This window comes from Pituophis catenifer, unplaced genomic scaffold (assembly GCF_029215685.1).
Source record: "Pituophis catenifer annectens isolate HBS135680 unplaced genomic scaffold, rPitCat1.0.hap2 SCAF_4, whole genome shotgun sequence".
In the NCBI taxonomy this organism is placed as follows: domain Eukaryota; kingdom Metazoa; phylum Chordata; class Lepidosauria; order Squamata; family Colubridae; genus Pituophis; species Pituophis catenifer.
Genome location: NW_027256884.1, coordinates 36,085,539 through 36,108,806, shown reverse-complemented (window position 1 = coordinate 36,108,806; position 23,268 = coordinate 36,085,539). Strand labels below are relative to the sequence as shown.

Below are 23,268 nucleotides of genomic sequence, written 5' to 3'. Positions count from 1 at the left end.
TACAGTACTCATTTTCGGCTTCTTTTCCTTTGCCTGAAACTGCGGCTTCTCCTGAGCATCTCATGAAACTATCACTTGAAAAACTGACTTGAATCTTCTCTGATCAGGGGTCGTGTGGATAAGATTTCAGCCACTAAATTCAGAACTTCTGTCTGTGAGCACGGACTGAATTATCTGTAAGAGGTTACTAATATCAAATATTCTATTCAGTTTTTCTCAGCTTTTCCTTTGTACAGAATTACACTAGCTTTGCCAATGTCTTAAGAGAAATATACATATCTACAATTTTAAAACTAGATCCTGTAAAGAATCGGGAAAAAGGAGGCTGGAAAAAAACAGTTGACAAAACCATTCTCTTTACCCAACTTAATGCTTTCTACTTTTTCCTCTCTGGATTGATGTAACTACGTCAATATTTAAATACGAAAAATAAGTCTGATTTTTTTTAAAAAAATATACTCAGTAACATTTGTTTTTGTGTTGTATGCATATATTAATTATCCCAATAATAGAATTTTAGGGTTATTTTAATATATTAAGACTTAGGTACAACATCTTTTAAATCTGTCTTTAAATCTTAAGGTTCAATTTTTAAAAATTTGTTCTAAAACTATGTAGTTTTATGCCCTTCTCAACCTCTTCCCCATCTTTCTATTTCCTAATATCTCTCTAAATAATAATAATAATAATAATAATAATAATAATAATAATAATAATAATAATAATAATAATAATAATAATTTTATTTCTATACCGCCCTTCTCCCGAAGGACTCAGGGCGGTGTACAGCCTGTTTAAAAACACAGAAACAAAACAACAATTAAAATTTAAAATCATTAAATAATTAGGCTCCAATTAAAATCCCAGAAATTTAAAATACCCCAATTTAAAACGTTATGTTAATAGCCCGGCCTGGCGGAACAACAGGGTCTTCAGAGCGCAGCGAAACACCCGGAGGTCGGAGATCTTACGTATTTCCGGGGGCAGTTCATTCCACAGGGCTGGGGCTCCCACAGAGAAGGCCCTCCCCCTGGGTGTCGCCAGCCGACATAACTTGGCCAATGGCACCCTGAGGAGACCCTCTCTGTGGGAGCGGACTGGTCGGTGGGAGGCTATTGGTGGCAGAAGTCGGTCTCGAAGGTACCCGGGTCCTATGCCATGGAGCGCTTTAAAGGTGGTAACCAACACCTTGAATCGCACCCGGAAGACCACTGGGAGATAAATGCAGATATTAACATTTTTTAATTCTCTGAAATTCACTATCCCATATCTTTCTCAAAGAAACTTTTCTTTTACAATCTATTCCCCAAATTTCTATATTCTAAAATACGTTTCTCTTTAGTTGTCCTTTTGTTCTTAACACTCATTCCTCCATATTTTCCTGAAAAGAATAGGTTTCTAACACTTCCCCCCCCCCATTTTCTTGCAATTTCCCATTTTGTCATATAATTTAAATGGACATTTTCTGAATAGGGTTGCCAGGTGTCCACTATTTGAGCGGACAGTCCAATTTTTTCACATTATGTTCACTTTTTTTTTTCACAAAATAGTGGACATTTTTTTTTATTCAAAAGCTTTATGATGAAATGGTATGTAATCTAAAGCTGTACAGTCTAAGAGAATAAGGATAGGAGAATCACGTTTTGTCTTTTTTTTCATAAGTTAGAATGAGACAAAGATCGAATGCTCATTGCAATAATCACATTTTACACAACAGCGCAAAAAATGCATTAAAGCAGTTATCTTTTGATATCGAAAATGTTTAAAGTTTGTTTAAAGCGGTCGAAAGAGTTCTTTTAAACTGGATACCTCTAAAATCGTATTTTATTTCTCTTGGATCTGATGAGTACTATAAGGTTATCTGGAACCTTATTTCGGATCAGGAAAATGAACTCGCAAAGGACGATGAACCAACAATTTCAGAATTGTATTTATATTTCACGCACTTCTTCATGTCAATAATGCAAGACACCCTACTGAAGCTGGAAAGCAAGAAAATTCTTGCATGCGATCTTCACATTATCATGGGTAAGCTGCGTGATTCTTTGCAAAAAAAATACGATGAGCAGTTTTTTGCAATGAAAGTTTTATTTGTCTTATGTAAAAAACATTTGCCTGAGAATGCCGTGCAAAAGTTCAAGAAAGAAGCCATCAATGTGTATCAAAGAGCCATTGCGTACCTAGAAAAGTGGTATAATTTCACCGATTCAGTATATGAGACGCTAAGTTGTTTCAATCTAATTGATCGCAATAATCCTCCAGCTTTAGAAGAAATGACGAACATCTGGTTATTATTACCATGGCGAGAAGAACTTCTACCAAACACTCTCTTCGATGAAATTTCTGCCTTAGAAGAAGTTTATGTTCATCTGCAGGGTGATTCATTCCTTGATAAGTGGACGTACTTTTTCAAGAAAGAGCCAGCTCTGAGTTTACTGAAACTGTTCCAGTATTGTGCATCAATTCTGGTATCAAATGCAAACGTTGAACGAATTTTCAGCGTCATGGGAAATTTGTGGACTGACGAACATAACCGACCGCTTGTATCAGTTCGAAGTGAACTTTGTATATTTTTTAATATTTCTCAACGTTGTACTGAAATTAAAGAATTATTCCTTAAACACAAAGAATTGATCACAGCTGCGCAGTCAAATAAAAAATACACACAACAGCAAAGTAAAATGTAATTTAATATTTTACATATTATTATAATATATTTGATGTTTTGAATTTTAAGTAAAGTTTTGAAGTGATTATTTTAATACGTGTTAAAATGTTTGTAAGAAAATATATAATTTAATTGTAATTTTAACACCCCCCCCCCCCGCTTGTCCTCTATTTTTTGGAAGCAGACCTGGCAACCCTACTTTCTTTTTCAAAAAGCCTTTTTGAAAAAGACCTATATTTTCATCAACATCAGTGAACATTTTTTAAAAGAATAAAACACCAGATTGTCATCATTCTACTGGTGAACATAACAGAGAAATAAAAAAATTGTGCACAATAAATAATGTGGAAAACGTAAATAATTTCAAGCTCATAAAATGAAATTAATCAGTGGAGGGATGTACTTCTTCACTTTAGTACTGAAGTGCACAATGCCTATGAGCAGTTGTTCTAACAGCAGCCAGAGTGAGGCTTAAAATGGCCACTGAAATTGAATCTTGTTCATGTCCTCTTAGTCAGAGAAAGTGTGCCTTAAATGCTTCTTAGAAGGCTACTTGAATATATAAACACCAATACTTAATGATAGCAGAGAGAATCCAGGTTTGAGTGTAATGGTTATGGAGATTCTCAATCATCCAGGTCACAGATGCCCCAAAGATACTTTTTCTAAAAGGCAACAGGTCTTTCTTCCCCCCACCACCCCTTTGAAAATGTTTTGTTTTGCTTCTCAGCCAAGAAGTGTCTTCAGTTCTGAACTGTCTTCCAAAGCCACAACAGCTAAATTTAATCAATAGCCTTTGCTGAGGGATTTTTCAAAACCTTCTATGTGACTCTTTGTTTTCTCTTTAATAATGCTTTCTACCTTTTACTCTGGAACAATATGTTGCTGAAATTTTGCAATTGTTACACTCAGGAATAACAAGCAATTTCACAAAAGAAGTGTCTTCTTGGGTTTGAGAAAAACCAAGAACAATGAGTGCAATAGAAGAAACTGAAAATATTCAAACATTGTTTGGATACCAGCATTCATTTATAACTTTCAAAGTAAGGTGGATAATGTTAGATCGGCGCAGGGAAAAGAGACGTGACTCAGCTATAGTCCAATCAGCACTTTATTTCAATAGGAAAGCAAACTGCCGGCTGAGCTGTCGAGCCTCCTTTTATGCGGCTCCGGCAAGCCAGCCGGCCAATGACAGCTATTTAAAGTTCCTGCCAGTGGAATCAGCCAATCCCCCAGTGGATGTCCTTATAAGGACATAACACCCCTCCCCTCCTAGTTCTTAGTCAGTCAATCCATGGCCGACGTAGGTCACGTAATCACGCAGGTAGGTGGGGTGGCTAATAGTCCTACCTGACCTGCGAGGTTCAGTTCTTTCATCAACGGTGCTCCGGACGAGTTGGGCTCCTGCTCTCTCCCGTCCCTGTGGCGGAATATCCCGGGACTCGGCCGTTGAGTGTGCGGGGCCTTGTTGGGCGGTCGGTGAGGTCCCTCTTCCCAGCCAGGATGATGGATGCTTGGTTCCTGGCGTTTGCCTCTCACTCGGACTGGATAGCTGAATCGCGGTAGGACCCTCAGTTCTTTTCCCTTTTCTTCGCCTCTCGTTCTGGGTCTCTCGCCATCAGCAGTGGCGGAACATCCCCATGGATGTGCTCCCGCTTGTAGCTGTGGTTGTTGCCGGCCAATTCCACCTAGGTGGTGCTGGCTTACCTTGTTGGGGTTGGATAGGCCTTCCCTGATGGAGTGGTGTAGGTCTCCCATGCCGGGGTGGTGGATGCCTACCCCGCTGGGTCGGTGTAGGCTTGCCGGGTTGGGTTGTCGCCGGTCTATCCTGTCGTGGTGGTGGGAGTCCCTTCCATTGGGGAATCGCCGGTCAGCATTGTTGGCGAGATGACAGCCCATCGCGCTGGGTTGTGCCGGTCTACCTTGTCTGCTTCGCTGGGGTGGACGCGGCCCACCGCACCATGTTGGTGCCGGCCTACCATTGGGGTGTTGCAGGCCTACCTCATCGGGGTATTGGAGGTCTACCCCGTCAGGGTGTTGTAGGCCTACCTCATCGGGGTGGCGCAGGCCTACTTCGTCAGGGTGGTTTTCCTTGACTTCCCTCCACCTTTTCCGGAGCTGGTCGATGTGCCGTCTGCAAGTTCGTCCGTCGTCCAGCTCCACTTCGTACAACCTCCGACTGGTCACTCTTCCGATTTGACCTTTTATCCACTTCGGCGGGCCCTGGAACTTGAGTGGAAAGACCAGGTCTCTGCTTATGAAACTCCACGGCGGCTATGAGTTGTTCAGTTTGTTTTGTGGATTGTATTAGGGGTGAAGCCGATCTAGCAGTGATCGCAGCCGTCTCCCCATCAGGAGTTCTGCCGAGCTTTTCTTGGTGGTCAAGTGTGGAGTAATGTGTTGGGCGAACAGGAATTTGTCAATTTTTTCCTGCCAGTCCCCTGCACCCAGGTGAGTCTCACCATTTTTTTCGCTTGCCCGTTTCCAGCCGGTCTGTACGGGGCAATGAGGGTGTGCCTGATGCCCTGTTCCACCAAGAAGGCTTCCATGGTCTTGATGTGAATTGCGGGCTGTTGGTCCGACACCAGGACGTCTGGCAGGCCGTGTGTGGTGAACAGCCAGCGTAGTGCCTTGATGGTGGCTTCTGTCGTGGTGGTTGGCATCGCTATTACCTCCAGCCACTTTGAGAATGCATCCACCATGATGAGGAGGAACTTTCCATCCACTGGCCCCGCGAAGTCGATATGGATTCTTGACCATGGGCTGCTGGGAGGTTCTCACTCCATCGGTTGGGCTTGCGGGGGCGCCGGTCTCGCCGCTTGGCACGGGTCACATCTGGCGATCCAAGCCTCAATATCCTTGTCCAGCGTTGGCCACCAGACATAGCTCCGTGCCAGTGCCTTCATCCTGTCTATGCCCGGATGGCCACTGTGCAGGGTCTCCAGTGACTTTTTCTGCAGGGTGTGGGAAATCACCACCCTGTCACCCCAGAGGAGGCAGCCTTTCATGGTGGACAGTTCTTGTTGCCTTCGCGTGAATGGGCTGAATTTTTCGCCCACTCTCCCCGTAGGCCAGCCCCTCAAGATCTAGGACAGAACTTGCCTGAGGGTTTTGTCTCTCTGGGTGTGATTTGCCACTGTGGTGGATGACACTGGGCACAGCTGGTCGTCATCGATGTGGTACAGCCCAAGAGTGGGTGCCTGGTCTACCACTGGTTCTTGTATGGGACATCTGCTGAGGGCATCGGCGTTGCAGATGTTCTTGCCGGGTCTGTGGATTATCTTGTAGGAATACCCAGAGAAGAAGATGGCCCAGCGTGTCATCCTGGTGACATGTAGGTGGGAATTTGCTTGTCTCCGGCAAGGAGTCCCAGCAGCGGCTTGTGATCTGTGACAATTGTGAAAGCTCTTCTATAAAGGTACTCGTGGAATCACTTAATGCCAGCTACGATGGCTAGGGCTTCTTTGTCCAGCTGGCTATAATTGTGCTCCGCCGAGGATATTGTCTTGGAGAAGAAGGCGATGGGGGCTTCTGCTCCATTGGGCAGCTGGTGGCTCAGGACAGCCTGACTCCATATGGCGAGGCATCGCAGGTTAGAAACAGGGGGAGTGTCTCATGGTATTGCATGAGGATGCTGTCTGAAGAGAGGAGTCTTTTGATCTTTCGGAAAGCTGACTCTTCTTCCTCTCCCCATTTCCAAGGGACCGCCTTCCCCAAGAGTCGATGGAGTGGTTCAGCAATGGTGGCTTTCTGTTTCAAGAAGACACTATAAAAATTCAGTAGTCCCAAGAAAGCTTGAAGCTCCGTTTTATTTTTGGGGGCTGGAGCTTTGTGGATAGCCTTTATTTTGCTTTTGGTGGGGTGGATGCCTGTGCTATCAATTAGGTAGCCCAGGAACTTGACCTCCTGGACCCCGATGATGCACTTGTCCCTCCTGACTCTTAGACCCTTTGCCTGAAACCGCTGCAGGGCAAGCTTGAGCCATTCCATTAGTTGGGTTTCGGAGTGGCCGGAGACCAAGATGTCATCAAAGTATGGCACCACCCCTAGAATGCCTTGTAGAAGGTGTTCCATCATCGATTGAAAGATGCCCGGGCAGCGCTGACTCCAAATTTGAGACAGTTGCATTTAAATGCGCCCCTGTGAGTGATAATGGTCTGTGCCTCCGCAGTTTTTTCATCAACTGGCAGTTGCTGGTAAGCCTGGGCCAGGTCCAGTTTTGCGAATATTGTCCTGCTACCAAGTGAATGCAACAGATGTTGCACCACTGGTACGAGGTATGCGCTCTGCTGTAGTGCCCTGTTAATGGTACACTTATAGTCAGCGCAGATGTGCACAGATCCATCATGCTTCATTGGGGTCACAATGGGGGGTCTCCCATGCAGCATGATCAACCGGTTCCAGAATGCCCTGGGTGATTAATTTGTCTAGCTGGGCATCAACTTTAGGCCGGAGGGCGAAAGGAACTCTGCGGGGCTTAAGCCTAATCGGAGTGATTGTTGGGTCTAAATTGAAAGATATGGGTTTCCCCTGAAATTTACCTAGGCTCCCGTCGAAGACGTCCTTGAAGACATCTAGGAGCTGGTCGAGTGCATTCTGCTGGATCTGATTAATGCCGCCAATGGTGAGCCCTAGGGGCTTGAACCACTCCACTCCTAGAAGGGTCGGTCGGGTCTCCTTCACGACAGCAATGGGTAGGTCCCCTGCAAAGTCTTTGAATTGTACTTTGAACATGGTCCTCCCCAAGATTCCGATGGAATGGCCCCCAAAATCCACCAGTCTTGCTTGCAGCAGCTCGAGGTGCCTTTTGGATAGCTGCGGCTTGAGTTTCTTCAGCTGCCCCTAGTCTATGATCGAGTAAGGTGATCCTGAGTCAATTTCCATGGGGCATGGTGTCCCTTCCACGTGGACAGTAATGTGGAACTTGTCGGATCCCTTGGCAGGGGCGTGCGCTATAGTGGTCTGATGGATCCCTCTGCTCTACGCGTGGCTCTCTCCATCTCGCCGGGGGTATTGGGACTGTTTGGATGACCTCTGGTATTCGCAGTCCGTGGTCCCGGGAGCCTCTAAAACTGGTTCTGCTGCTTTGCATGCCTCAGCGATGTGGCCCTTTCTCCTATAGCGCCTGCAGGTCGAATCCCACCAGCGACATCTGGCGCATGGATGGTCCCCATTGCAGCTGGCGCAGCGTTCCTCCCGGCTGCCATCTTGAGGCTTTTCCTGCCTTTGGGGTCTTGTGACCTTATGGACGGCCATTTCAAATTCAGATTCAGACCCGGTGGTGGTCTCATCTGAAGATTGTTGGGGATCCCTGTGGATCTTGTGGATCCCCTTGGATCTCCGCATCGTGGCTGCTGCTCTGTCGGATGATTCGGCGGCTGTGGCTTCTTCAATCACGTCTTTTAAGGACACTTTCTTCCGGCTGAGGAGTTTCTTTTGGACTGTGTTGTCCCTCATCCCAAAGATGATTTGGTCCCTCAGCTGGACGTCCACATTCTCGAACTCACAGCTCGCTGCGATTTTCCGGAGTGCTGATACGAAGTCCTTGACTGATTCCCTGTCGTGCTGGTTCCACTGATGGAAGTTGAACTGGTTGGCTAATGGGGTGCTCGATGGGGCGTAATGTTCCTGAAGGACTTCTTGTAGCTCAGACCATGGCATCAGCTCAATGTCTCTCGGTGCCACGAGGTCCATGGCCATTTCCAGGACCCTGGAGCCACAGTGAGCCAGGAAGAGGGCTCTCTTCCTGTTGTCGTCCAGGTCGGTGAATCTGCTGCCTGCCAGGAATTGTCTGAATTGGACCATGAAAGACTTCCATTTCTCCTGGTTCGGATCGAACGGAGCCAGCGAGATCTGTGGTCCGGACATGGTTCTGTGACTCAGCTTTGGCGATTCCGCTTCAGTGATTCAGCTCTTTCTGGGTGGTGGTGGCGATCGTGCCCGCTGATCTGCTGTCGGTTCTTTCCTTGTCCTTCATCACCAGTGTTAGATCGGCACAGGGAAAAGAGACGCAACTCAGCTATAGTCCGATCAGCACTTTATTTCAATAGGAAAGCGAACTGCCGGCTGAGCTGCCGAGCCTCCTTTTATGCGGCTCCAGCAAGCCCGCCAGCCAATGACAGCTATTTAAAGTTCCCGCCGGTGGAATCAGCCAATCCCCCAGCGGATGCCCTTATAAGGACATAACAGGTAATACTTGCAAATATTTAATTTTAACTTTGAAACTACAAAGGACCCTCAACTGTGCAGCTTCTTAATGGTTCTAAAAACAATACCAACATTTATATTGTAATGAAAGAGTCAGCTATTAAGTGGCTGAAAAATTCTTTGTTGTATCTTCTGAGCAGACTTGCTTTATTGGACATTGGTAAGTTACTTCCCTTGTTCAAATATCTTCTTCTTGTATCAATCAGAAATTAAAATGGGTGAGATTGCATCAGAAAAAATTTTATTTAACCATACTTTAGAAGTAGATTAACTCATATTCATTGTATTGCAGATCTTGTATGAATACATATATATATATATATATATATATATATATATATATATATATATATATATATATATATATATATATATATTGAAATATAGGACACAAAATTTATACAAAATACAGTAGGTTAATTGAAATTGGTAGTTGTAGTATGTATTAAAAATATATACTGTATGTGTATGAATAATAATTGGTTTAGATACCTGTGTAAAGATTTGTAATTATTTACTGCTCCTAAGAACTAATATTATTCTCTAAGAATCAATCATTTACTCAATTATCTAATAATTTTGTGAATATATACCCTCCTTCATATTTAAACTCTTATATTGCAACAAAATCTTACCGGAACATGATCTTATATCTAACATTGCATCTAAATTGTGAGACTTTCTTTTCATTAGACTGAACTTCAGGCAAGTTTGAATATTTAATTTGGAGTTTCAGCAATATTTACTATAGCAGAAGGCAGCTTCTATTCTTCTGTTGATTTAATGATTTTAAATAAATTTTAAATAAAACACTAGCTAAGGGTTTTCCTAAAGAATAATTGTCTTCTTTGTGAGATAAAAGTTTGGTACCACGATGGATTGCTCCTGTATTATATGTATTATTTCTCAGCCACTTAGGATCTGACATTCCTTTTGTTGAGCCGCGTACGCCACTCAACACACGAGCCGCAGATGAAAGCCGAGAATGCAGAAGTGAGGGAAACCCGGGTGGGCAGCAAACAGACCTGATGCAATGAAATGCAGCGAGGGGACATGGGAGGGCTATGGGTCAGCAAAAACTGAAGACAGTTTTTGGTCTTCAGGGTGATCTATCGGATTGGGCCAGGCTGGGATCCAGGCACTGTCAGATGACATCGGGAAGAGCAAGGAATGATGAGCAGACGGCTCATTTGATCCAGACCACAGAACAGCTGAGAAAGCCGACGCCGGGCTCCTAGGCGATTGTGGGGGTGTGGCATTGTTTTGAAAATGGGTGCTGAGAGGCAGAAGCTCTCAGCACCAACTTTGAATTTGTAAAGCTCAGCTTGACTTGTAGCCAGCTTGTAGCGATAATAAACCCACATCTGGCAAACATTCAACGAGTTTCAAGTTATTGGTGAGGGCTCAGCACAAGTGTGGCCAAGCAGTTGAGACCTTTCTTTAGTGGAGATTTCCCTCCCCCGGATATCTCTTAATGGTAGTGGTATAAAAACAATGGTGTGATGCGGTACTTGTCGTTCTGTCCCCCTTTCTACTCCATCAAGGATATTACTCTTTCTGACTTCCCTTCTCAATGGCTGAACATCTCACCAAACGTGGCCCCTGTAGCCCTCAAAACTGAAAGGTTCCTTCTAGAAAGTGGAGCCCAGGATGAATAAATCTGGTCGCCTCAAATTGTGGAAAGCATTCAGTGTGTCTATCTGTTTGTATGTGTGTGTAAATTTTGCCTGAAACTCTACAAATAAGTTGAACCAAGTGCAGAACTGAAGAAGAGGGGAATATTAGTTGTTTTATGGGTGTTATTACAACCACATTCAACACAGAGTAAATTGTTATCTACATATGCCCTTTCCCCTCTTGCTCCCACAGCTGGTGGGGATGGAAACTGAAAGGAATGCCATGACTTTTGACCCTAGCCTCTTGCTTCTTCCTAGGTCATTTCAACTGCCTGTGAGCTGGGTGTCTTTGATCTCCTGAGAGAATCGAGGGAACAACTATCTTCCACAACTGTTGCTGAATGTATGAGCACCAGCCCCATCGGGATGCAGAGGCTGCTGGAGGCCTGTGTGGGGTTAAAGCTCCTGACACTGGAGTGGAAGGATGGCAAAGGTAATCCTGTAAGAAGCAGGAAGCAACTGGAATGGTTAACCATTATTATCTATTATCTTTATTATAAAGTAACAGAAAACACTTTCCATCTCCCTTTTCAGAAACCAAATAAGGGTCCCTTCTGAAGCCCTTTCTCTACCCCCTCCCTCTTTTGGACTCAGACTTCTCAGACCTTTGCCTAGGTGGGGCTCTTCCTCCTGTCTCCCAAGATTATTTTCATTGCCCATGACACACTGCAGCACAGTGATATAGAATAGAATTATTTATTGGCCAAGTGTGATTGGACATACAAGGAATTTTTCTCTGGTGCATAAGTTTTCAGTGTACATATAAACAGCAAAGTGATAGGTCATAAATCATAAACTATGATCATAATTATAATAATTAATCATAAAATACAAGTGATAAATCATAAGATACCTATATGAAAAGATGGTAGGAAAGATGAAAAGATGAGAAATGAGAAGACGAGAAGGATAATAGCAATGCAGCCTACTACATGGGTAAATATCTTTAGTCCTAAGACAGTGCTGTGGGAATTAGGTGTTCAGCAGAGTGATAACATGGAGGGAAAAAAACTATCTTTGTGTCTAGTTGCTTTGGCATGCAATACCCTATAGCGGCATCCTGAGGGGACAAGTTGAAACGGTTTATGTCCAGGATGAGAGAGGTCTGTAGATATTTTCTCAGCCACCTTTCTGATTCATGAAGTCTATAGATCCTCAATGGAAGGCAGGCTGGTTGCAATTATTTCTTATGTAGTTCTAACTATCCATTGAAGTCTGTACCTGTCCTGTTTGGTTGCTGTGACAAACCAGACAGTTATTGAGGTACAAATGACAGACTCAATAATGTATCTGCTGTATCAGCAGATCCTTGGGCAATTTGAGCTTTCTGAATTGACACAGGCAGATCATTCTTCATTGTGTGTTTTTAATGATTGTTCTAATGTTTGATGTTCTAATGTTCAAGTCCTGGGAGAGAATAAAACTCAGAAACCTGAAGATTTCTATTATTGATACTGAATTTAGAATAAAATATTATTACAGTCATCAACCAGCAATAGACATACAATAAATTAAAAATAATACTAACATTAATCGTAAATAATAACATCTCTGTTATGAAAATACCTGATCTTAAACCTAATTTACATGCATGTAGAGCCGATAAGTATGTGAGTAACTATTGATACTGTGTTATCTAATATTAAATACTAAATAATCACCAGAGTTTCTTGCCCGTCACCTCTTCCTTGAACCAGCAGAAGTTGCACAGACTTTCAGCTTCTGTCAGCCAACTGTAGATCAATTTTTGGAGGCAATGTATGTGTTGGGGGTGCTTTCTTAAACATGAGAGAAGAACAGCCTGTCCTGGTTCACTAGACAATCCTTTTGGCCAGGATTGACAGATGCCAAAACCAAAAAGTTTAGTCAGGATTCAATTGTCCAGCTGCAACTGCATCCCATTGACATTGTGGGGTGGTGGAGGGTATCGGAGGGAAATTTCTAAGGTATTCCATAAGAACAGTGCAAATTCAGGTGTATTCACAGAGCTTGTTGCTGAGCACCAATACACTCTATTGTGATGGGATGCCAAGGATGCCGACATATCTTTGTGCCACCTCAGTGACTGTAGGAACACAGCTATGAAGAAGAGCTCAGAAACAGCTCACAGAGCTTTGGATATAGCTCTGCAATCATGCAAAAAAATCATGCAATATAATAATTAGATCAGTTATAGACAGGGGTTGTTCCTCTGTCCTGGTCTTATTAGACCTCTCAACAGCTTTTGATACCATCGATCATGGTATCATGCTGCACTGGTTGGAAAAGTTGGTGGTGGGGGGCACCGTGTTGCAGTGGTTCTCCTCCTTTCTCTCTGACCAGTTGCAGTCTGTGTTGGCAGGGGGGCAGAGGTCGACCCCGAGACGCCTTATATGTTGGGTGCCACAAGGGTCGGTCCTGTCACCCCTTCTGTTCAACATTTATGTGAAGCCACTGGGTGAGATCATCCATGGTTTTGGGGTGAAGTACCATCAGTACGCTGATGATACTCAGCTGTACATCTCCACCCTGGACCACCCCAATGATGCCCTTGATGTGATGTTCCGGTGCCTAGAGGCTGTGCGGATCTGAATGGGGAGGAACAAGCTCAGACTCAACCCTTCCAAGACCGAGTGCCTGTGGTTTCTGGCATCCCGATATAGTAAGCTGACTCCATCGCTGACTATTGGAGGTGAGATCTTGTCCCCCTCAGAGAGGGTTTGCAACTTGGGTTTTCTCCTGGATGCACGGCTGTCCTTGGAAGATCATATGATGGCCGTGGCCAGGGGAGCTTTTTATCAGGTTCGCCTAATACATCAGTTGCATCCCTTTCTGGATCGGGATGCCCTGTGCACGGTCACTCATGCCCTCGTCACGTCCCACCTGGACTACTGTAACACTCTCTACATGGGGCTCCCCTTGAAGAGCGCTCGGAGGCTCCAACTGGTCCAGAATGCGGCTGCACGGGTAGTTATGGAGGCGACTCAGTGCACCCATGTAACACCCCTCCTGCGCGAGCTGCACTGGCTCCCGGTGGTCTTCCGAGTGGGATTCAAGGTGTTGGTCATCACCTTTAAAGCACTCCATGGCTTAGGACCAGGGTATATACGAGACCTCCTGCTGCCATCAACAGCCTCCCACCGGCCAATACGCTCCCACAGAGAGGGGCTCCTCAGGGTGCCGTTGGCCAGACAATGCCGACTGGCGACACCCAGGGGGAGAACCTTCTCTGTGGGGGCACCAGCCCTCTGGAATGAGCTGCCCCTTGAGATTCGTCTCATCCCCGGCCTGCGTACCTTTCGCCGCGCTTTGAAGACCTTCTTGTTCCAACAAGCTGGCCTGGCCTAATATGAATTTTAGAATGGGTGTAGGTGTGTTTTAATCTATGGGCCAAATTTTTATATATTCAATTTTAAGTTGTTTTAAATTTTGTATATTTATATGTGTTTATATATGGCTGTACACTGCCCTGAGTCTTTCGGGAGAAGGGCGGTATAGAAATCTAATAAATCAAATCAAATCAAATCAAATATAAATACACATTTGTCAAGAAAAACATTGTAATTTACAAATGCATTGACTGTATTTTATTGGGTAACAGGTGATTTTGAAAAATATTGATTTAACAATGCAATAGATATATATAAAGTCATGTTTTGGAATTTCTTGTTTGCTTCAGGGACTCATCAGAAATAATTTTTCCCTAAAAATCAGGACTGTTTGCACTTGAACAGAATGTTGTTGTTATTCCTTGCAGTTTTCTTGGCAAGAATTTTTAGAAGTGGTTTGTTATTTGTTTGGCCTTATTCCTAGGGTGAGACACAGTGACTGGCTCAAGGAAACCCAGCTGGCTAAGATAGGAGTAGAACTCACATTCTCTTGGTTTATAGCCTGATGCTTTAACAACTATATCAATCTGGTTTTAATTATGATGCACTTGAGAGAAATACAGCATAATTTTCTTTTAGTTTAAAAAATCGCATGTATGAGGGAATTGAAAGATACTAATTTTATTTTGCTTCTTTTTTTTTAGATCTTTATGGAAACACAGACTTTGCCAATCTTTAGCTTGGCAAATCGAGCCCAAAATCTCAGTTTAATTCTATCAAATTCATCTCTGAAGTCTTCTATCCATCAATGCAATATTTGCCACATGCAGTGAGGTAAAGAAGCCCAGCTAGGACTTGTAAAGTAAAGACAAGACATTAAAGGGCATCTTAATAGCAAGCTTCTAGTTCAGGAGTGTCAAACTCAATTTCATTGAGGGCCACATCAAGATTGTGTTCGACCTTGGGGGGGGTGGGGGCAGAATGGGCGTGGCCAGTTCAACATCACTTGTGCCAGGGGTGCCTGTGGTGGCCCGAGCACTCTGCCAGAGAAAACGGGCTCCTGAGCTCCATTTTTGGCTGCAACAGCCTCCTGCAACCCTCTGTCAATGAAAACGGAGCTAGGGAAGGCCACATGCGGCCCTCCTGAGTTCCGTTTTCACTGGCAGAGGCACTGTGGGACAGTCCTTCATTGTTTCCAGGATGGCCCTGCGGGCCAGATCTAAGCACCCTGCGGGCTGGATTCGGCCCCCGGGCCTTGAGTTTGATACACCTGTTCTAGTCCCCCCCCCAAATGCATGTATTTCTCACTCCGGATGTTGATGATGTCATTGTCTGTCAGAGTTTGTTGCAGCACACAATCAGACACAATTAAATGAATTTCAGCAGGATTCAAATTATATAAGAAACTTCTTTATATACAATACCATACAGGAGAATTCAGCATACAATATCAGGAACACAGAAGCCATGTTCATAGAAGCAATTCATTACTGAGTATAGAAATACAGAGCTAATATATTGTACAAGGCACCCAATAGAGGCCAAACCAACTCTTACATACAGTTCAGCAAGTCTAAGCCACTCCCAGACTCCAAACTGTCTCTTATGGGCCCATACGAACTAATACTGTTTCAGCTTCCAAACAGTCCCCATTGGTTGAGTTGTTACCAGGTCTATTCCAGCTATGAATATTCATACTCTGACATTGTCACATTTATTTGCTTGAATATATTGCTGTTGAAGCATCGTCACTGAATATTCTTTTAAGATTTCTATTATTTGTTTTCAGATGAAATGATTTCTTCTTATTCCTCTTTTAGGAGAGTAAAGCAGTAGCACCAATACAGATTATTTTAGGGTCTCTTTTCAAAACATGAGATTTACACCACTGGTGTCAGTCTTATATAAGGCACATATAGTACAACTGTCTCATAGCTTTAACCAAATCTCAATTAATTGATGATAATTATTAAATTTGTATTAAATGTTTTTCTTAGGTAAAACAAAGTCCAGTTGCCTTTTGAAAATGATGTTTTGATTCACTAACACATGTTAATTTACACCTTTATATACCAGCAATGGCAGAATCAGTTCACTTTGGCTGATTGCCTAAAAGTGAGAGGAGTACATTAGTAACAGCCATTGTGTGACTCAATAGTCTCCCTCCATTTTAACTAACTCCACCAATAAAAATCAGAGAGCAGTTGCAATAACTTTGTAATTTGTTCAGAGAAACAGGAATAGAAAATAAACAAAAACCTGAACCCAAACAACAGTAACAATGATTATATAACAAAAGAAAACTTATAGCTATCCTCTGGAATCATTTCATAAGATAAAGAAAACAATTAAGTTTATTACTTTTTAGTATTTTTTTGTAAACAGGAATGCTTATAGTGCAGGTATAACAGATTTGTTAGCGAATGTAATCATATGTAGCTGTTTTTTCAAAGATATAAGATAAAAATATTGAACTATTTTAATAATCTGTTTTTATTAATTAAAAAAAAACCTATTTGGTGATTACCCAGATTGTTTATTGTGTAGGCTAGACAAAGTCAATGACATTTATATTTATGATTTATGTCAAAAGTATAAAACTTTACCTTTCTAGTACATAAAAATTATTATTTAAATATGTATATGCTTGGCAGACCAGCAGGGAGAAGAGAAAGGGAATGGTTCCATGTAAGTGGCAGATACATGTGTGAGTACACGCAACTCCATTTGAACAACTGCAAGTACTTATCCACCACTCACGTGGCCCAGTTCCAAACTAGGGATAGGGGATTCCTGCCCTAGATCATTACCGGCATATTTCAGTTAAAGTAAAATTAAAAGCAGGAACTGGGAAGTCAAAACCCAAAGAATAATTTCTAAGCCATAAAGAGTAAAAGAGCAGAAATCAGGCTGAACAGAAAACTTCTTTGTGGTGTTAAAGAGTTTTAAAATGTTAAAATATTAACATATTCCTTAATAATATCACTCCAGTCTTCGTCCTCCATCTTGTTTGCCAGCTACTAGACTAGTGGCAACAGCTCAAACAAACTCTGCAATGAGGTCAATTGAAGCTTGATTTAGGAACAGCTCTATTGTATTTGAGTTACTCAGGTCCAGTATAAACCTTAAGACAAAAAACATTGGGGGGATTTTTTTTTTGTAACAAATTCATCAACAGTGAAATCATAATCATGTTTCTGTTACCCGGAATATTCCTTTAACCCGGTGCAGTGGTAAAAAATTAATAAAAGAAAATAGGTAATTTCATGTCAATGGCAATAGTGTAGAAGTGGGTCAGTGGTGGGTTTCAAAATTTTTACTATCGGTTCTGTGGGTGTGGCTTAATGGATGTGTCATAACTTGGTGGGCGTGGCTTGGTGGGCGTAGCAGGGGAAGGATACTGTAAAATCTCCATCCCCACCCCACTCCAGGGGAAAGATACTGTAAAATCTCCATTCCCTCCCCAATCCAGGGGAAGGTTACTGCAAAATCCCCATTTCCTCCCTATCAGCTGGGATTCAGGAGGCAGAGAATAGATCGGGGCAGGGCCAGACAGAATTTTTACTACCGTTCTCCGAACTACTCAAAATTTCCGCTACCGGTTCTCCAGAATTGGTCAGAATCTGCTGAAACCCACCTCTGAAGTGGGTATACTTCTATATCGGATGGATACTGCCTTCATCTGGAGACTTTTTTTTTAACCAAGTTGTTTGCAGAAGAAAGTCTCAGAATTATTATCCTTGTTTCTTTATAGTTTTCTTTTTTTTTAATTGTCTTTTAGGGAAGGAAAAAAACAGATTTTATCAATGCTTGGAAACACCTCAAGCAATTTTTTTGAGGTGATTAACAGGTAAAACTAACATCCTTCATTGTAATTGTGGTGAGTACACATTAAATATAATAATTATGTGGGGGTTCCAAGTAACACCCCAATGAAAAAACACTCTGAGGCTTGAAGTTCCTCAAAGTTCCATTTTATTAGAGGCCTAAAGATCCAATGAAAAAGATTGTCTGACAAATTACTTCTCAGGGAACTAATAGATATATAGAAACTAATATTTATGCTGTCAGTGTTTTCTCTGATTCATTTTTACCACCATATTCAACCTCTCTTTCATGCTACTGGAACATTGGTGTGACACATCTAATTGATCAGGCATTCCCTTTTAATGTACAAAACACAGGCCTGCAATTACAGAGATTATACAAGTCTGATTTGTTTCGAGAACATTATAATATTGTCCATTGAAATTGCAGGATTATTTTCATATATCACATCCAAATTTTCCCAAATCCTGGCTTGAATCATTGAATGATATTGCAAATACAATTTCCCATGATTCAAATATGAACATATATATAAAAACGTGAGCAGCAACAGCAGAATTCATATTCTATTAAAGTTTATTTTCTAGTGTTTATTTGAATTCTAGATTAAAGGAAGAGTTACAAACCTTCTGAAATTTTATGAACGAAATTTGACCTTGGCTAGGAAGAGAAGTGCTTGATCTATAAAGATGTGTTTAGAGATCTTAATTTGCTAGTGTTAATTCGAATTCTAGCTCAAAGGAAAGGATGCAAGAGTTTTCCAATTACCTGAAGGCTCTTTGGCCTGTGGTAGGAAGAGAAGTGCTTTTTGCCTTTGACCTGTCCCAGTTCCCACTCATTTGCGATCTGGGTGGTAAGTACCACAAGTGTTTTGCCATCTTCTTCACGTGTTGGACAAAGGGGCTAGATGGGTTCTTAGCTTCTCTTACAAATCCATTCAACTGCAATTGGCAAAGGAAAAGTCCTTATATCAAAGCCACTGTGGGATGTCAATAACCAAACTTTGACAAATGCCTCTGTCTTAAACTGGATTAATTGATCATTTTGACCTGATATTACAATCAGCGGAGAAATTGGCACAACTGTTAGAAAAGGGAAGACAATTTTGAAAATAAAACAGTCATCTCCTGTCTTTTTTCATTGTTAGTAGGAGATCTGAAAAAACAAGTCATCAGAAAACAGTAGGCTGAGGAAAAAGAGATCCTAAAACTGGATTTGCCTGGGAAGCCTTTTAGGGATGCAAGAAACTGTTCTCTTTCTCCAATAGTACTGTAATTGTTTTCCATTATATGAAGAGCATAGCAAATTTGAAAGGACTTATTGGATTCCAATTAATCTGAGGTGCAGCTGTAGAAAAACAATAGGCTGAAGCTTTGGGAGGAAAGCTGGACAATGTTTTGTTTTGCAGTTATTTAATTAAGTTTTTGTTCTTCTTTAAGGAAACACTGGTGGCTTAGCTAAGGAATTGATTTCGCTCTATCCAAAATGCACTTTGACCATTTTTGATCTCCCCGAAGTAGTGGAAGCATCCGAGAGACACTGTTTGCCTTCAGAAGAGTCCCTTCAGAAGAGTAACTTTCCATGCAGGTAAAGATGTGCTGCAACCTTCCACGTGGGTTGAATTCATGTCTTGCTAAGCACAAGAAGCTCTACCAGGCGGAAGGGCAGACTGGATTAGGAAACTCTGATTTTGAATGCGAGAATTGGATGATATGGTGCTTAATGAGATTTTACTTTTTTTTGTAGGTGATTTTTTTAAACATCCCATTCCTGAAGCAGACCTGTACATTTTGACCAGGACTTTGTGTGACTGGACAGATGATAGATGTTTGCAGCTGTTAAGCAAAGTGTACAAGGCCTGCAAACCTGGTAGGTATTCTTTAATCAGTGAAAGACAAAGTTCAGATTTACCAGCCCAGTGGCTGGCAAATTTTTTTCTTAATTAATCTATTTTCAAGCAAACATATATAAAATAAAATTGTACAATTCACTACATAGAAGGAAAAGAGAAAAACATTCAAAAGACCAAAAAATCTTTAATTACAAATATATTCCAAGTTCACTTAAAAGAAATTCACTTTAAGATGTAACCTTTGGTCTTTGATTTTTTTGTTGTTTTTAATGCTTTTCATTTTTCCTTCAGTGTAGTGAATTGTACAGTTTTATTTTACACATGTTTGCTTGAAAATAGATTAATTAAAAAACTTGGGTAACTAAGCTTTCAATGTTCACCAACCTTGTCCACTCATTTTTTTCAAAGATGTGATATTGTGACATATTCTGATTGACATAATGTATAATTTTCTCAAAAATGATTATACATCTCTAATATACAGTCCTTTATACCTGGAGTTCCTATTCCCTAGAAAAAATATCAAAACATGTTCAAAACATGTTAAATTCCAAGTAGTTGGTACTACTTAGTCCTGGTTTACTGACTATTCATTCAGCAACTGTTCATAGTTGTCCTCAAAGTTCCAGCTGTTGCAGCCAGTGGGGGGGGGGCACATGTTGCAAACTCCACCTAGTTTCCTATGCTTCTGTGGCATTCTTTCCTACTTGGCTTTCCTTCACTCATATTGTGCCAGACCATCTGTCCTCAGATCTATTTCTGGCTCAGTGGCTTACTGATGATGGCTAACGAGCCAGAAATAGATCTATATAAGTCTCTCACTAAGCAGCATAGGGCAGCATAGGGCCTGCTGGCTGCCAGAAAGAAAAAAGCCCAGAATCGAGTGGATGTGACTCCACTGAGCTAGGGCTGTAGAAAAATCTTGGTTACGTAAGAAAAACCTGCCTAAAGAAAAACATACATAAAACCTACGAAAAGTAAAATAGATATTGTACCTTTACAGGTAGGATACATGAGATGTGGGTGTGGCTTACTGATGATGGCTAATGAGCCAGAAATAGATCTATATAAGTCTCTCACTAAGCAGCATAGGGCCTGCTGGCTGCCAGAAAGAAAAAAGCCCAGAATTGAGTGGATGTGACTCCACTGAGCTAGGGCTGTAGAAAAATCTTCATTACATAGGAAAAACTTGGCTAAAAGAGTGTATATATATATATCTCAAACAAGTGAATCATGAAAAACAGAGAGATGCAACCAGGACATCGTAGAAATCATGAATGCCACAGAGTTCTACCTGGCAGGGAGAAAAGCTATCAAGCACACTTGGGACACCCCCTTGCACTATAACTACAGTGAAGAGATCTCCTCCTTCTTCTCGCACATCAGGTTTCCCCTAGGATGGCTTCTTCTATGTAGAAAAATGTATACTCATAGGTTCCTGCCAACTCTACAGAATGCAAGGAACAGAGGTGGGTTCAGCAGGTTCTGACTAGTTCTAGAGAACCGGTAGCAGAAATTTTGAGTAGTTCGGAGAACCAGTAAATACCACCTCTGACTGGCCCCACTCCCATCTATTCTCTGCCTCCCGAATACTAGCTGATTGGGAGGAAATGAGGATTTTGCAGTAACCTTCCCCTGGAATGGGGTGGGAATGGAAATTTTATGGTATCCTTGCCCTGCCACACCCACCAAGCCATGCCCACCAAGCCACGCCCACAGAACCGGTAGTAAAAAAATTTGAAACCTACCACTGTCAAGGAAGTACAGCTACTATTCTTTCTCTTTCCTCAAATCATCGGAACTGGGAAAAAGGGACCTATTGAGCCATTGTGCCTTTCAGCCAAGCTAGTGAGTGTGTCCAAAAATGACAGACCACTATAAGTCACCCTGATAAATATATAAATTGACTGGAAGTATGGCTATCACAACCATAATAAACAGATGTTAGTGTGCAAAATCAAGGATTCCAAAGGGAAAACTGATCAAAGATAAAAGCCTCCATAATATCTCCGCTAACCAGACCACACATCAACTTCAAAGTGAACCGGGGCGAACCGGTAGCAACCCACCACTGGGAAGTATCTACAATACCTGAAGGCAAGCTGTTCCACTTATTAATTGTTCTCATTGATAGGAAGTTTCTCTTTAATTCCAAGTTGCTTCTCTCCTTGATTAGTTTCCATCCTTTGTTTCTTGTCTTGCCTTCTGGTCCTTTGAAAAATAAGTTGACACCCTCTTCTTTGTGGCAGCCCCTCAAATACTGGAATACTGCTATCATGTCACTTCTGGTTCTTCTTTTTTCTGGACTAACCATACCCAATTCCTGCAACCATTCTTCATATGTTTTGGTCTCCAGGCCCTTAATCAACTTATTATTTGTATGTTGAAAGAAAGTTTTTTTATTATTATCTTTGACATTTGTTGCAAGTCTTAGTTCTGCGCCTTAGCTTTCCTGACTTCATTTTTGTAGATTCAGGCTATGTGCTGGTATTCTGCCTTAGTCATGTGTCCCTCTTTCCATTTTTTGTACTTATCCTTTTTGTCTTTCAGTTTATCAGGGAGATATTTGTGCAACATATTGGCTTCTTCTTGGATTTCTTGTTTTTATTTTTCAGTAGTTTTGTGCTGACATGGGCTTTTATGATTATAGTTTTCAGAGTTTCCCAAGTTCCTTGAGTTGTTTTTCCCTTTAAGATTTTGATCTAGGGAATCTGCCCTCTGAGTTTGTTAAAACCATCTCTTTTAAAGTTTAAGACACTGATTGGATTATGTTTTATTGCTTGTGTTTGCCTTATATTGAATTCTAATATTACCTGGTCGATCTCGCCCAAAGTTCTGGCAACATCAACCCCCCCCATCACTTCTTCTGTTAGTAAGAATTAGGTCCAGTATAGCTTTTCCCCTAGATCCCTCCTCTACCTTTTGAATCACAAAGTTGTCAGCTAGGTTCGTTAGGAATCTCTTCAACCTCCCACTTGCTTTAGAGTTTGTTTCCCAGTTAATATCAGTATAGTTAAAGTCTCCCTGTGGTGTGTTTCCTATATACGTTTCTTAATTGGTTAGTAAAAAGCTCATCTATTTCCTCTGCTTGGTTTGGTGGCCTGTAGTATATGCCTATAGCAATGTCATTCTTTTTTCCTTTTACCCATATGTATTCTAGAAGGTTTTCATCCTTGGTTTTGTACATTTCGTTAGAGATATAATGAACTTTTACATGCATGTATTAATAATATCATGTACTAGTACTTCAAGTTCACTCTGCTTGTTCCCTAAACTTTGAGCATTAGTATATAGGCATTTGAGTCCTTTATGGCTGATCTTGCATACATTTCTTATAACTCCTGCTTTGTAACTTGTAACCTTCCCATCACTCTCTACTTCATTATGTGGTTGGTTATGTTGAGGCTTATGTTTGGAATTAAGTCTCAAAGATCCTAAAGATTGTCCTAGAGATCCTAAAGATTGATCAAAACCCCCTCCCCTGATTTGTAGTTTACTTTAAAGCTCTCCTGATATGTTGAGCCAGTTGTTTACCAAAAACATTCTTCCCAGTTTTTGTGAAGTGCAGCCCATCCCTTCCAAAGCCCTTCATGAAGGTAATGCAAACTATGGTCTAGGAATCCAAAGTTCTCTTGGTGGCACTAACCTATGAGCCAGTGGTTCATTTCTAAATTCCCTTGTTCTCTCAGTATAAGTATACAAAATAGTATACAAAAGTATAGAGGATTG

The 23,268-nt window shown here is 41.8% G+C and overlaps 2 pseudogenes; one reads left to right on the top strand and one right to left on the bottom strand.

Moving 5' to 3' along the window:
- The window catches only part of LOC139316733 (acetylserotonin O-methyltransferase-like), a 170,005-nt pseudogene that overhangs the window by 139,979 nt on the left and 6,758 nt on the right, over positions 1 to 23,268 (bottom strand).
- Positions 3,640 to 23,233, top strand: LOC139316407 (acetylserotonin O-methyltransferase-like; annotated as a pseudogene).